The 16,389-nt window shown below is 44.9% G+C and overlaps 1 protein-coding gene across 10 annotated transcripts in view; it reads right to left on the reverse strand.

The window, feature by feature from the left end:
- PPIP5K2 (diphosphoinositol pentakisphosphate kinase 2) overlaps positions 1-16,389 on the reverse strand; it is a 501,817-nt gene that overhangs the window by 393,201 nt on the left and 92,227 nt on the right. The window contains exon 1 of one of the 10 annotated variants that reach the window (XM_033929174.1): positions 4,455-4,458. The exons of the other annotated variants lie outside the window; for them this stretch is intronic. The gene's annotated coding sequence lies outside the window, so the exon portion shown is untranslated. Of the gene's footprint in view, positions 1-4,454; positions 4,459-16,389 lie in introns of those variants that run through there. 10 annotated transcript variants of the gene reach the window in all.

Raw genomic sequence — 16,389 nt, forward strand, 5'->3', positions numbered from 1 at the left:
TTCAGCCTGGGCATAAGCGATGGAAACGCAATATGCTGCCAAATGGAAAGTGTGTGTCTCCCAATAGCTGTTTGGATTATTAAAAAAATGAAGCTTGGTGGACTGTCTATGAGCACTACAGATAGAAGGCTAAACTAAGGTATGCAGTACACTTTCTTCCTGGCCATGAGGTTTGGAGAAGAATGTTGGATTAAGATGGAAGTCCAACACTTCCATAGAAAGGAACTTAGGGTGCATGCAAAGAAATACTCTGCTGAAATAAAACTTTGTGTAAGGTGGATCAGCTACTAGGACCTGAAGCTCATCGACTCTGTGAACTGAAGTGACCACCACCACCAAAACCACAACTTTCCAGGTCCAATGATAGGACTCAAGTGGCTCAAAAGGAGCTTTCATCAGCTGGGTGAGAACAATATTGAGATTCCAAGACATTGGAGGAGGTTTGACTGGAGGCTCAAGCAACAGAAAACCTCTCATGAATCAAACTACCGGCTATACAGAGATGGAAAGAACTGATAGTATACCCTTACAGGGTTCATAGACAACGGCGCGAAAGACAAAAGCGCGCGCCGACAATTGAGTGCAGCGCGCGCCGCCGCGCCGCTCTAAATTACAGTTTTTAGGGGCTCCGACAGGGGGTTTTGTTGGGGAACCCCCCCAGTTTACTTAATAGACATTGCACCGGCGTTATGGGGGGTTTGGGGGTTGTAACCCTCCACATTTTATTGTAAACTGAACTTTTTCCCTAAAAACAGGGAAAAAGTGAAGTTTGTAAAATGTAAAAAGTTTGTAAAATGTTAGTAAAATGTGGGGGGGTTACAACCCCCCACACCCCCCACAACGCAGCGCAATGTCTATTAAGTAAAGTGGGGGGGGGGTTCCCCCCCCACGCCCTGCCGTCGGAGCGCTAAAAACAGTAATTTAGAGCGGCGCACGCTGCGCTCAATTGTCTGGGCGCGCCTTTGACCTGACACCCCCTTACAGAGTTGGTTTTCAAACCAGACACAGAGAAGTGCAGGAAATATTCAAGCAGTTTTATGTAGGGCAAGTAAGAGGATCTTTGTACAGATGGAGAGACACTAGTGCCTGAAGATTTCTTCAAGGTCAATTCTACCACTAGAGACTCCTGAAGAAGTTGAGGCGCATCAAAAGCAGAAATAGGAACCACTCTGTAGAAGGACTCGTGGAAAAAAACGGAGACTCTAAATCCATGTAGAAAGTCTCCAAAATCTCTAAAAACTCTTTACTGCATTTAAAGTCTGAAGGGGCAGAGTCAGGCAACGGAAGACAATACTGTAGACAACAACAACTGTTCATAAGAACAAGTAGCAGCAGAAGAAGAATGCTCTGGTGAAGCTAAAGCTGAAGAATCACCATCATCTACAATAAAGAATGGTTCCTGTTCAGAATCTCCAACCGAGCCAGAATTCCGGATGGAATAAGGACAGTACCGGAGAATCGGTATCGAAGATTCTAGTCGGTGCCATGACTGACTCAGACTGGACTGGCACCAAGAGGAGTGGTGTCGACATGGATACAGACTGTATCAGTACCAACATGTGAAAAACACTCGCCCAATTCCTCCCATAGCAAATTGTCAATATTTTGCTTAAGGGAGAGCACCGATACCATTAGCTTTTTTTTTCCCGTACCATAGGTGTCACGCTCCAGTCCCGTGAGGATGAGGCCAATGTCAAGCCACTCGTCAAGACTAGGACAGGGCATTTACGGAACTTCATTAAAGTCAGCATGACGTGAACTTTGAGCTGAGTCCCAGTGGTTTGTACTTAAGGGAAAGTACCGGTACCATTGGCTTCTTTGACGGTACAATCGGTGTCACGCTCTGGTCCCATAAGGATGAGACCGATGACAAGTCACTCCTCAAGATCGGAACCGGGCGTTAACGGGACTTCTTCGAGGTCGGAATGACTTGACTCTATGCCAGTTTGACCTGAGTCCCAAATGGCGTAAGAGAAGGCTTCCTAGACCACTTATTAAGAAACAGCATGTGCAACACTGGAGGCAGGTTAGATGTTACTGCCGGTGTCGATATATGGGGTGTCGCCTGAATCAGCGCCTGAGTCGGAAGCGACATTTATTAGTCCTTATTGAAAGAAGTCCAATGCAATTATGACACCGGAGTCGATGTCGCTGGATCCTGAGGTGTCACGGATTCTGCAATATCGAAACTTTGGCACCACATATCTGGTGTGGAGAACTCCAAAGACAGTGTCAACTCCAGGACGACATGAAGTCCATTGCTAAAGAAAAGTGTAAAGACCCCTCTTCTGCCTTATTTTTTTTTTTTTTTAAAGCAAGAAAGCAACACTAAAGAAAAAAAGGAACTGACTTAAAAGTCAGAAAACCACGAGAGTGGGAAGGCAAGAAAAAGTTTAACAACCGTTAAACCGCATCGTTTTAGCTCCGCAGAAATGAAAAAACTGAGAAGACGCACGCCCTGCGTCGGGTGGGAAGGCACTCGTGCATGCGCAGTGCGGGCTATTGCAAACTTTCTAAAGTTTTAAAGTGGCGATGCACTTTTGAAGTGTCAGTACCAGGGACTCTGTCGGTGACATCACTCATGTGTGAGAATATGCTGCCTTCTTGTCCTGGGATAATGAGATAAACCACAACAAATACTAGATACTTAAAAGGTTTATCATAAAAAGTGTTTAATAATGAAGGAAATAGTATCTCAGATATCCATGTCAAAAGATCATTACAATCTCAAAATGGCTCAATCGTGGATGAGGGTTTTGTTCATCGACCCTAAAAATCCTTCAAATTAATCGAATTGAAATCCCTACTAGCAATTCTTTTATTAATTCATTCTTTGTTTTTCTTAATATAATAATATAAAAATGGTAAGTTATCCATAATTTATGCAGTAACTTTTTTTTTTTTAATGAAAGTCATTTACCAAAACACTGATGTCATTTAAAGAACATAAAATATTTCTACTTAAATTGTCAATGTGTCAAGAACCTTAGCTCCAGCACTTAAATTGTTCTCTGCATGGATTCCTACACCCCCTCCTGCAATGTGCTCTTTAGTAGCCAACAAGAGGGACAGCTATTTTAGATTTAGTCCTTAGTGGAATGCAGGGCATAGGATTAGAGGTAACTGTGTTCATACGCTGGGAAACTGTGATCATAACATGATCAAATTTGAACTAATATCTGGGGTGAAATCACTAAGGAAACTTACAGTAGCAACATTTAATTTTCGAAAGGGCAACCCCCTATCTCGAATCTGTTTGCTAATGTTATAATGGATCTCAATTTTATTGTAAGTTGCAATGATTCCTTGTAAAAAAAATTGTGGGATATAAGAAACGTTATGGTACAATGAAATGAGGAATATGGTAAAAAAAAAAAAAAAAAAAAAAAGCAGCTAAAAGAATCAGCCGCAAAGGTTAGGACTTTAAATCAAGCATGGACGTTGTTTAAAAATACCATAGTGGAAACCCAAATCAGATGGTTAAAAGGTGATATGAGAGACAATTAGAGTCAAAAGAACAGCCTTCAAAGAATGGCAAAATGATCCAAATGAAGAAAATAAGAAGCAACATGAGCACAGGCAAGTTAGAGGCAAAGCACTGAAAGAAGGCTAAAGAGAAACTTGCCACAGAGGCAAAATAAATTAGTAACAACTTTTTCGTGTACGGGCATCAATAGTAGAAAGCCTGTGAGGGAATCCATGGTATCATGAAAGAGTAAAAGGGGCACTCAAGGAGGATAAGGCCATAACAAAGACTGAATGAATTCTTTACTGAAGAATATGTAAGAGATAGCACGGTTACTATAACAGGTGTTATCCAGGGACAGCAGGAAGCTATTCTCACATATGGATGATGTCATCGACGGAGCCCAGATGCAGACGCCGCCTCACAAGCAGACTTGCTTGAAGAAACTCGAAGTTTCGAGTCGCCTGCACCGCATATGCGCGAGTGCCTTCCCGCCCAGAGCAGGGCACATCTCCTCAGTTCAGATAGCAAGCAGAGAAGCCAACCAGGGGAGGTGGGTGGGTTGTGAGAATAGCTACTTGCTGTCCCTGGATAACACCTGTTATGGTAAGTAACTGTGCTTTATCTCAGGACAAGCAGGCAGACTATTCTCACATATGGGTGATCTCCAAGCTAACCAGAATGGAATGGTGGGAGTGTTGGCAATTTAGGAGAATAAATTTTGTAATACTGTTTGGCCAAACTGTCCATCCCGTCTGGAGAAAGTATCTAGACAATAGTGAGAAGTGAAGATATGAACCGAGGACCAAGTAGCATCCTTACAAATTTTCTCAATAGGAGTAGATCTGAGGAAAGCAATTGAAGCTGCCATTGCTCTAACTTTATGGGCTGTGACTCTACTGTGTAGGGGTAATCCAGCCTGGGCATAGCAGAGATACAAGCCGCCATCCAGTTGGAGATGGTACGCTTGGAAATAGGATATTCCAACTTATTTGGATTGAAGGAGACAAAAAGTTGAGGAGCAGTTCTGTGTGGTTTACAGCGTAACAAATAGAAGGCCAAAGCACGTTTACAGTCCAGAGTGTGATGAGCAACTTCTCCAGGATGAGAATGAGGCTTTGGAAAAAACACTGGAAGAACAATGGATTGGTGGAGATGAAATTCCGAGACCACTTTAGGTAGGAATTTAAGATGAGTACGAAGAACCACCTTGTCATGATGGAACACTGTGAATGGTGGATCAGCAACCAAAGCTTGCAGCTCACTGACTCGTCGAGCAGAAGTGAGGGCTATGAGAAACACCACTTTCCAAGTGAGATACTTCAGATGAGCCTTATCCAGTGGTTCAAATGAAGGCTTCATCAGTTGAGCAAGGACAACATTGAGGTCCCAAACCACAGGAGGCGGTTTAAGAGGAGGTTTGACATTGAAAATCCTTTCATGAATCTGGAAACTACTGGGTGAGCAGAGAGAGGTTTTCCTTCAATAGGCTGATGGAAAGCCACAATTGCACTGAGATGGACTCGGATAGATGTAGACTTGAGGCCAGAATCGGATAAGTGCAAAAGGTAGTCCAAAACAGAAGATAAGGAGGAATGTTGAGGCTCCTTATGATGAGAAAAACACCACATAGAAAATCTAGTCCATTTTCGGTGATAGTATTGTCTAGAGGTAGGCTTCCTAGAAGCTTCTAAAACATCTCTTACAGATGGAGAAAACTGAAGAGGGGTTATGTTGAGAGGTACCAAGCTGTCAGGTGTAGAGACTGCAGGTTGGGATGAAGCAGAGATCCTTGACTCTATGTAAGCACAGAAGGAAAAACTGGTAGAATGTATGGCTCCCTGCTGCTGAGTTGAAGTAGAATACTCCCTGCAACTCAGCAGCAGGGTTGTCTTGGCCACAAAGGAGCAATTAGAATCATGGTGGCATGATCGTTCTTCAACTTGACCAGAGTCTTGAGAATGAGAGGGAATGCATAGAGGAAGAGATTCGTCCATTCCAGAAGAAAAGCATCTGCATCGAGGCGATGAGGAGAGTATATCCTGGAGCAGAACTGAGGCTGTTTGTAGTTGTGGGGAGCTACAAAGAGGTCTATCTGAGGCATTCCCCACTGTGAAAAAATGTGATGAAGAGGCGAGGAATGGAGTGTCCATTCATGAGGTTGCAGTAGACGACTCAACTTGTCCGCCAAACAATTCTTCGCCCCTTAAATGTAGACAGGTGTTGTGGCGGATTGCCCAATCCCAAACCTTCAGAGCTTCTTGACAAAGGGAGGCAGATCCCGTCCCTCCTTGTTTGTTGACATAATACATGGTGACTTGGTTGTCCGTCCGAATGAGGACTACCTGGTTGTGAAGAAGATGTTGAAAAGCGTTGAGAGCTTTGAGGATCGCTCTGAGTTCCAACAGGATTGATATGACACTGACGATCCGTACTGGTCTAGAGGCCTTGAGTACGGAGACCATCGAGATGAGCGTCCCAAGAGTAGGTCGAAGAATCTGTCGTGAGGACCTTCTGATGGGGGGGGGGGCGTTTGAAAAAACAAGCTTCTGGAAAGATTGGAAGAGAGCATCCACCAACAGAGAGACCTCTTCAAAGAAGGAGTGACTGAGATGTGTCGAGAAAGAGGATCGCAAACTTGCGTCCATTGAGATGCCAGGGTCCACTGAGGAATTCTGAGGTGAAGCCTGGCAAAAGGAGTCACATGTACTGTGGAGGACATGTGACCCAGAAGTACCATCATGTGTCTCGCTGAGATGGAAGAGCAGGAAGACACTGTATGACAGAATTGAAGAAGAGCTTCCAGTCGTTGTTGTGGAAGGAATGCTCTGAGTTGGACAGTGTCCAGAACAGCTCCAATGAATTGCAGATTCTGTGAGGGCTGAAGTTGAGATTTGGGAAAGTTGATTTCGAATCCCAAACTTTGTAGGAACCAGGTAGTCTGTTGGGTCGCTACAATAACCCCTTAAGATTTGGAATCTTTGATGAGCCAGTAGTCGAGGTAGGGAAATACCTGAAGACCATGATTCCTTAGAGCTGCTGCCACCACTACCAGGCACGTGGTGAACACTCTGGGAGACAAAGCCAGGCCAAAAGGTAGTACTCTGTATTGATAATGCAGATTCCCCACCCAAAATCTGAGATATTGACGGGAGGCAGGATGAATGGGGATATGAGTGTAGGCCTCCTTGAGATCCAGAGAGCATAACCAGTCGTTCTGCTCGAGGAGGGGATAAAGGGATGCCAGGGAAAACATTCAAAACTTTTCTTTGACTAGAAATTTGTTGAGAGCCCTGAGATCCAAATGGGCCGCAGATCGCACGTCTTCTTCGGAAAAAGGAAGTAACGGGAGTAAAAACCCCTGTTCTGCTGTTCCAAGGGAACTGGTTCGATGGCATGGAGACGAAGCAGAGCTTAAACTTCCTGAAGAAGAAGGACGGTCTCGGATGAATTGGAAGGATACTCTCTTGGAGGAACCTCTGGGGGAACCTGAGTGAAATGAAGAGAGTATCCTTCCTTGATGATGGTCAGTACCCAAAGGTCGGATGTGATTGTCGTCCATCGAGGGTAAAAGAGATGGAGACGACCTCCTATAGGAGGAAAGGAAGGTAGAGACAGAACGGTGGAGGTTATGCTCTGTTGTAAACAGTCAAAAAGGCTGAGTAGCCTTAGGTGCAGCAGAAGGTTGAGGTTTTTGTTGCTTCTGAGGCTGCTTTTTCTTAAGAGGAGGGCGATTATAAGGGGCCGTCCTCTGAGTAAAACGCCTTAGATAGATAGGAGCATGGCGTGCAGGTTAAGCAGGAGCTGGCTTTGGCTTAGGTCTGACAATAGAAGCAAAGGATTTTTCATGGTCAGACAATTTCTTGGTGGTTGCCTCGATGGATTAATCGAAGAGGTCATTGCCTTCACAAGGGATATTAGCCAAGCGGTCTTGAAGATTAGGGTCCATGTCAATGGTACCAAACCAGGCAAGCTACAGAGCAAGCAGCTGTTCGCTGTTCGGGCAGACAACTCAATGGCATCATAAGATGACTGGAGGAGATGTAATCTGAATTGAGATAAAGAAGCAAGGACTTCTTGAAATTCAAAGTGCTTTTGAGTATCCAAATAAGTCAAGAACTTTGGTAAGAGAGAAATGAGGAATTCAAAATAAGTAATAAACTGAAAATTATAATTGAGGACTTTAGAGGACATCATGACAATTTGATAGATGCGACGTCCGAATTTGTCCATCGTTTTCCCTTCCCTTCCCAGGAGGAACTGTGGCATAAACCTTGGAAGGAGGGGACCTCTTCAAGGAGGACTCAACAAGCAGGGATTGATGAGATAACTGTGAGTTGTCAAACCCTTTGCGATGCAAAGTTTTATACCTAGAGCAGTGTTCCCGCTAAGCTGCGCTGGGGTGCGCTGGCGCACAAAATATTACCTCGCAGCGCACAAGTTTCTCGTCACAGCGCACACAGTGTAGAGCACAGTTCTTCAACCGCCGGTCCGCAAACAAAATCTTGCCGGTCCGCGAAGGATTCGGTCCCCGCCGCAACGAAAGGCCGGCGTCAGCTGACTTGCAACTTCCTGTTGCAGTCGCTGTGCCGGGACTCCTGCCTTCGCCGGGACTCCTGCCTTCCACCGCGTTTGCCTCCTGCCTTGTCTCCGCACCTCCAGACCAGCAGCGGCAGCTGTGTATGCTTTTAACTTCGGCACAGAGCTGCCCCTAATCAATAGTTTAGCGCGGTTTCATAAGGCAGCCTCGGGGCCTTTGCTAGGCCGGCCCACATCGCATCATCGAAGCGGGCCGGCTATCAAAGGCCCCGAGGCTGCCTCATGAAACCGCGCTAAACTATTGATTAGGGGCAGCTCTGTGCCGAAGTTAAAAGCATACAGAGCTGCCGCTGCTGGTCTGAACTCTTGGGCCGCTGAAGGAGGGCAAAAAGCAGCTGTCCTGGAGGTTTCCCTTCCTCTCGCCTTTACAGGTTCCTTTTTTCCACCTTTTTTTTTTTCCTTCAAACGGCAACGGGCCCCAGCATCGACATCAATCAAGTAAGTTCCACTGTCAATCAAGCGGTTCTGCTCGGCCAAAGCTTCCCCTGTGACATGAGCCACCCTCAGGGGAAAGAAAGTGACCCACAAAGGTGAGGGGAAGGGGGGCAGATGATGGAAGTTGGGGGGGGGGAGAGAGAGAGAGAGAAGGGGCAGATGATGGAATGGAGGAGATGAGAGAGAGAGAGAAGGGGACAGATGATGGAAGTGAGAAGAAGGGAGAGAGAGCAGAAGGCAGATGGATGTCAGTTGAGAAGGGAGAGCAGATGCTGAATGGAAGTGGGGAAAGAACACATACTGGATGGAAGGAGGAGATAAATAAAGGGGGAAGAAAATAGTAAGATAATGGAGGGGTGAGGGAAAGGGGTGACAAGCTGTGTGTAGACACAGTGAAAAGAGGGAAACGGGACTAAATAGTAAGAAAGAATTTAATTTAGATGGAGGCAGAAAATAGAGAAGGAAGACCAGAGAAGAAAAGGGAAGAGAGAGCAGAGAATGATCAGATCTGAGTGAAGGAAATGAGAAGAGAGATATGCTAAAAACCACAGGGGGGAGGGAAGGATAGAGATGCCAGACCATGAGGGGAACAGAAGGAAGATGATGGATGCTAGACCAAATTGGGGGGTGGGGGGGGGCAGGAGGAGAGATGGCAGGGAAAGACAGACAGTGAATGGAAGGGGCAGATGCTGGACTGAAGAGACAGAGAAGGTTATCATGCTGCTGTACCGGGCCATGGTACGCCCTCACCTGGAGTACTGCGTCCAGCACTGGTACTTTAAGAAGGACACGGTACTACTCAAAAGGATCCAGAGAAGAGCAACTAAAATGGTTAAGGGGCTGGAGGAGTTGCCGTACAGCGAAAGATTAGAGAAACTGGGCCTCTTCTCCCTTGAGCAGAGGAGATTGAGAGGGGACATGATAGAAACATTCAAGGTACTGAAGGGAATAGACTTAGTAGCTAAGGCAGGGAGAACGAGAGGGCACTCTCTAAAGTTGAAAGGGGATAGATTCCATACAAACGTAAGGAAGTTCTGTGGTAGAAAGCAACATATTTATTTGGCTCATAACTTGCTGGCGCCCGATATTTTTAGCTCACAGTGAAAAAAGTTTGCTCACAACACCCGCCCGCTTAGAGGGAACACTGACCTAGAGTCCAATTTTCCTGGAACAGCTGGTATGGAAAAAGGTGTTTCCCTGCTTCGACCAAAAGTCTGATTCAAAAGCTTATGAAGAGGAAGCTTAAGTGACTTTGCCAGAGGTTGAGGAAAATGCATGACTTCTAGATACTCCTTAAGAGTATTTGGAGCCAGTATCTAATTGAAGATCCAAGTCCACTGCCATCTGACGAAGAAAAGATGAGAAAGATAGCTGATCTGCCAATGCTTTGCCTCGAGAAGGACTCAAGGACGTCGAGGCAGCCTGGGTCGAAGATGAAGCTTCGACAGAAAAAAAGGCATCAAAGGAATATGGTGACTTGGAAGAGGCAATGGAAACTGGGACATCCTCGAGGTCTGGCATTGGAGACCTCGAACGGGGAGTCGGTGGTCTAGTCGAAGTTGGGGTAGATCAAGGCTTAGTTGAAGAAGGTCTTTCTTTAGAAGAAGAACTATGCCTGGAAGGATGCCTCGATGAAGGCCTCGATCGTCGATGAGAACTGTGCCTGGAAGCAGATCTCGAAGATTGAGGAGACTTCGCCTTGGAGATGGAAGCAGCCGATGGTATCAAAGAATATATAGGACTGGAGGCTGTAGATCGAAACTCCAAAGGCTTGGTAGAGGAACCTCGACGCACTCCCAAAGACTCTGCTCCTTGTATAGAGTGTTAGGATCCCTGCCGAGGCACTTGCAAAGATTCTGCTCCTTGCTGTACGTGCTTAGATGCTAGACCAGACACTCGCAGAGACTCTGCTCCCTACAAAGAGTGTTTAATCTCAGACTGAGGCAAAGGAAGCGGCTCGACCTCGCGGGAGTCTGCTGGATGCCCAGGCTGGATAAAAGGAAGAAGCTCCGGTCCCATATTAATAAGGAACTGAATGAATTGCTTCTCCAACATGGTCTGGAAAGAAGCCGGCAAGAATGGATCCACGTCTGAAACCGGACCACCTGCTTTGGCTAGAGGTTCCCTCAAGGTAGTGAGTGTGCTTCGACTTGGAAGTCTTAGGCACTTTAATCACTACCGCTGGAACTGTCTGCTGAGCTATCTGACCTGAGGAAACAGGGGAAGATACAGCAGATGTTGTCGAAGAAAGCCACTGCAAACGACGAAGGTCTGATGAGGCTCAAGGTGGAAGCAGTAGAAGCAGGAGGAACCTCGGTAGGAGTCGAGGCCGAGGTTGCCTTTAAAGTCGAGGAATCAGAAGAAGAATCCATCTCGAAGAGGTTGTCCACCAAAATACGACAATTGAAGGCTCGAGGTTGAAGCGTAGCACAGCGCAGGCCCGACTTTGGATGATGTTTCGGCCCAAGGCACTTGAGGCAGCGACAGTGTGGGTACGTAAGAGAAATTGCACGCTGGCACTTGCTACACTTCTTGAAGCCCGTGACAGGCCGAGACATAGAAGTAAAAATAGCCTCCGCAAGATCGAAGCCCTCGGGATGCAGCAGAGCAGCCTGTCCCGGGAAATGGACGGAAGAGGAAAAATTTTTTTAAACTAAAAATGAAAGAAATAAAATAAGAACAGCGATTCGTGAGGAAAAAAATACAAACCGTGGTTCAGAGAAGGCACAAAGTAACGAAGTTAAACACAGAGAGTCAAAGACGGACTTCTCGGCTCTGCAGAAAACTGAGAAGACGCACCCTGCGCTGGGCGGGAAGGCACTCGCGCATGCGTGGTGCGGGCAACTCAAAACTTCGAGTTTCTTCAAGCAAGTCTGCTTGTGAGACGTCCGAATCCGGGCTCCGTCGATGACGTCACCCATATGTGAAAATAGGCTGCCTGCTTGTCTTGAGATAACTACTTATACTGGAAATGGCTTTCAAGGATGATGATGATGATGAGGAACTGAAAAAACGTTTGGTGAACCTGGAAGATGTACCGAGTCAAATCAACAAGTTAAAGAGTAATGAATTGCCTTGACCAGATGGTATATATGCCAGGATACTGGATAAACTCAAATAAGAAATTGCTGATCTATTGTTAGTATCTATTGTTAGTATCTGTAACCTGTCGCTAAAATCATCCATAGTACTGGTAAGCATTTCCGTGCCGGGCACAACAGTGGAAACTATTATAAAGAAAAAAAATTACAGAACACAGAGACAAACATGGTTTAATGGGACAGAGTCAGCATAGATTAAGCCAAGGGAAGTCTTGCCTCACCAATTTGCTTCATTTCTTTGAAGGTGTGAATATGTAGCTAAAGATGAGCTGGTTGATGTAGTGTATTCTAGACTGTCAGAAAGGTTTGGACAAAGTTAATGAGAATCCTGAGAAAATGAAAAAGTCATAGGGTAGGAGGCAATGTTCTGTTTTGGATTAGCATTGGTTATTGGACAGAGAAAAGAAAGTAGGGTTAAATGACTGTTTTTCTAAATGGAGGAGGGCAAATAGTGGAGTGCAGGATGGTTTTGTACTGGGACTGGTGCTATTTAACATATTTATAAATGATCTGGAAATTGGACTGATAAGTGAGGTAATTAAATTTGCAGACTGACTTTAGGAAATTTGAAGACAGAGCATACAAATGGCAGAGGAAATTTAATGTGGATAAATGGAAAGTGATGCAAATACTACTACTACTAATCATTTATATAGCGCTGAAAGGCGTAAACTTTGGCATTTATAGACGGTCCCTTCTCAGAAGAGCTTACAATCTATCTTGGACAGACATGGCATATATGGTTGGGGATGCAGAACCCAAGGTGAGAGGAGTTAGGAGTCAAAAGCACTCTCGAAGAGGTGGGCTTTTAACTGGGCCTTGAACACTGGCAGAGATGGAGCCAGAGATGGAGCCCGCCGTAGGGATTCAGGCAGCTTGCTCCAAGCATATGGTGCAGCAAGGTAGAAGGGACGGAGTCTAGAGTTGGCAGTTGAAGAGAAGGACACAGATAGGAGGGACATCAGGAAGAATAATCCAAATCACAGCGTATTTTTCTAGAAACTACGCTGAAACATTCTGCCCAGTGTATGAAAGTGGCGGCCAAAAAAAAAGCAAACCAGATGCTAGGAATATTAGGAAAGGGGTGCTAAATAAGAACAATTTTATAATGCCTCTGTATCGCTCCATGGTGTGATCTCATCTTGAGTATTGCTTCAGTTCTGGTCTCCATATCTCAAAAAAGATATAACGGAATTAGAAGAGACTTAGAGGAGACATGATAGAAACCTTCAAAATCTTGAAAGGCATAGAGAAGGTAGACAGGGACAGATTCTTCAGACTGAGGGGAGCCACAAATACAAGGGGGCACTCGGAGAAATTGTCTGGAATGGGGAGCGTGATGAATTAGAGGTATTTCTTGAAGAACTTAATCAAGTAGATCCTAATATAAAGTTAACATATACTGTTAGCAGTGATGTTATATCCTTTTTGGATATTCAGGTTATAAAATCAAGTAGAGATCCAGTAGTGAAATATGAGACTACTTTATTCAGGAAACCCTCTGATCGCAACACGCTCCTTCACTACAGTAGTTTTCACCCTAAGCCCCTGCGGGACAGCATACCGGTGGGGCAATTTCTCAGATTACGGAAGGTCTGTTCTGACAACGCTGATTTCGATCAGCAGGCCACGCGTATGTATGTGAAGTTTGTGGAATGTGGTTATCTCCCTAAGGTTGTGAAACAGGCATGGAAGAGAGCCCACAATTGCCAGCGTGAATGGTTATTACATCCCCAGGAACGTAGGGATGAACGGGCTACGGTATGTGTAGCCATAGCTTTCAGGCCATAGCTTTCAGGTTAAGCAGATAATCCTTAGGCATTGGTCAGTGTTACAGATACATGATGACATGAAAGAAGTTCCACGTTTCGCTTTTACACATGGGCAAAATTTGGCTGAGATCCTTAAACATAGGGACTGTCAGCCTACATTGGGACCCCACGAATCTTGTGGGCAATGTGTATACTGTTCATATGTTTTGTACACTGACCAATTGAGCATCCCAAGATCTGGTGGTAAAAGATTTTATTTACGTACTGGCACTAATTGTCTGTCCCGGGGTGTAGTGTATTGTATAGTGTGCCCCTGTGGGATGTATTATATAGATCACACTAGGCGAGTGATCAAAGTACGTATAGCTGAACATTTAAGTAATATTCGCTCCAAACGGGAATCTGCTCCTCTTGTCAGTCATTGGCTAGAAATGAAACACACAGTTGAAGACATTAGATATACAGTGCTGCTTCATGCTTATAAAGATACAGGGAATGTTTCCCAGTATTTGCTGCATTGTGAACATAGGTTTATATTTCAGTGGCACACTTTGGCTCCACTAGGGTTAAACAGTGAAATTGACTGGTTTCAAATCTAGCTGTCAGCTGTGTGAGTTCTCATGGAGTGACGTTTTTCAGAATGCTTGGAGAGGGAGTGTATTTAAGGGGTGTGGCCTGCTGGTTTGTAACACGATGCCAGAGTGTGCTGTGTGCTGGAGGAAGGAAGTTATTTGTCCCCGTAAGCCTGTTATAAGAATTTGTAAGAAGTATAATTTGAAGTTGAGTGAGTTTTAACATTCTATTGTATGATTTAGTGCGTTTGGTGAACTTTGTTTGGTGTGGTGAGGAGAGTGAGTGATCGGGTGTAATTTTGTTTTGTAGTACCCCTCCTGATGAAGCCAACCAGAGAAACCTGGGTTTGGGGGTCGGTGAACATGCATTTTGTGCAGCAGTGGTGATTAAGAATGTACCCGAAGTAGCTATAAAGACTACAGTACCACCTTACTAAGATAAGTAGTTTTTGTTCCTTTTTTAGGAGCTGTGGATGTCGTTAGAACTTATGTTATATAGTAATGGTGGGTGAGACTGTGAACAAGCAATGATGGTCTCTTTACACAGCTTCTCTGTGATATTTCACTGGGATATAGTTGTGGGTCTGAGCGTTCACTATTAAGCACGTATCATATTTTGTGTGCTCATTTTTTATATATATAAAGATTTATAGATTGCTGATGGGTGACTAATCAAAGCAGTATTTTCAGTATCACCCTTGTTTTGCCATTATAATTCCCTTTCATAATAAGTTTAATACAAATGCATAGTTACAAGTATAAATACCATATGTACTCAAATATAAACCGAGATTTAGGGGCCAAAAAAAGGGTCCAAAAATGGGGGTCTACATAAGAACATAAGAATTGCTGCTGCTAGGTCAGACCAGTGGTCTGTCGTGCCCATCAGTCCACTCGCACGGCGGCCCTTAGGTCAAAGACCAGTGCCCTATTTGAGTCTAGCCTTATCTGCGTACATTCTGATTCAGCAAGAATGTATCTAACCTTTTCTTGAATCCCTGGAGGGCGCTTTCCCCTATAACAGCCTCTGGAAAAGTGTACCAGATTTCTACCACTCTCTAGGTGAAGAACTTCCTTACGTTTGTACAGAATCTATCTCCTTTTAACTTTAGAGAGTGCCCTCTCGTTCTTTCTACATTGGAGAGGGTGAACAATCTCTCTTTCTCTACGAAGTCAATTCCCTTCAATATCTTGAATGTTTCGATCATATCTCCTCTGTCTCCTCTTTTCAAGGGAGAAGATACCGTTTCTTTAGCCTCTCATTGTACGGCAACTCCTCCAGTCCCTTAACAATTTTTGTCACTCTTCTCTGGACCCTTTCGAGTAGTACTATGTCCTTTTTCATGTACAGTGACCAGTTCTGGACGCAGTATTCCAGGTGGGGGCGCACCATGGCCCGGTATAGCACCATGATAACCTTCTCAGATCTGTTCGTGATCCCCTTCTTGATCATTCCTAGCATTCTGTTCGCCCTTTTCACCACCGCCGCACATTGCGCAGACTGCTTCATGGACTTGTCTACAAGTACTCCCAAGTCCCTTTCCTGGGGGCTCTCTCCGAGAACAGCACTGGACATCCTGTATTCGTGCATATGATTTTTGTTATCGACATGCATCACCTTGCACTTATCCACGTTGAACCTCATTTACAATTTCACAGTCCATTCCTTGAGCGTGTTTTTGTCTCGTTGTAGGTCTTCGCAATCCTTTTGTGTCCTCACTACTCTGAATAACTTTGTATTGTTCCCGAATTTAATCACCTCACCAATTTCCAGGTCATTTATAAATATGTTGAAGAGCACGGGCCCGAGCACCGAATCCTGCGGCACTCCACTCGTGACGCTTCTCCAGTCTGAGTATTGTCCATTTACCCCCCACTCTCTGTTTCCTATCCGGCAACCAGTTTTTAATCCATGTGACTATATCACCCTCGATTCCATGGCTCCCAATTTTTCGAAGTAGACGTTCATGCGGGACCTTGTCGAATACCTTCTGAAAATTTAGATTTCCAATGTTGACCAGGTCACACTTGTCTATCTGCCTCCCTTGAAGAAGTGCAGTAAATTTGTCAAACAAGATCTTCCTTTGCTTAAGCCATGCTGGCTAGTCCTTATCAGTTTGTGTCCATCAAGGTGATCGATGAAGTGGTCCTTTATCAGCGCCATCTTCCCAGGTACTGAAGTCAGACTCACTGGTCTGTAGTTTCTCGGATCTTCCCTCGAACCTTTCATGAAAATCGGCGTAACATTCACTACTTTCCAGCCAGAATCCTTCCTGATTTGATCGACAAATTGGCTATTAGTTGTAGCAGTTCAGCTATAACCCCTTTCAGCTCCTTGATTAACCTCAATGGATACCATCCGGTCCCGAGGATTTATCATTTTTAAGCCTATCAATCTGCCTGCATACCTCTTCTAGATTGACCGCCGACCCTGTCAGTTTCCC

This window comes from Geotrypetes seraphini, chromosome 1 (assembly GCF_902459505.1).
Source record: "Geotrypetes seraphini chromosome 1, aGeoSer1.1, whole genome shotgun sequence".
Taxonomy (NCBI): Eukaryota; Metazoa; Chordata; class Amphibia; order Gymnophiona; family Dermophiidae; genus Geotrypetes; species Geotrypetes seraphini.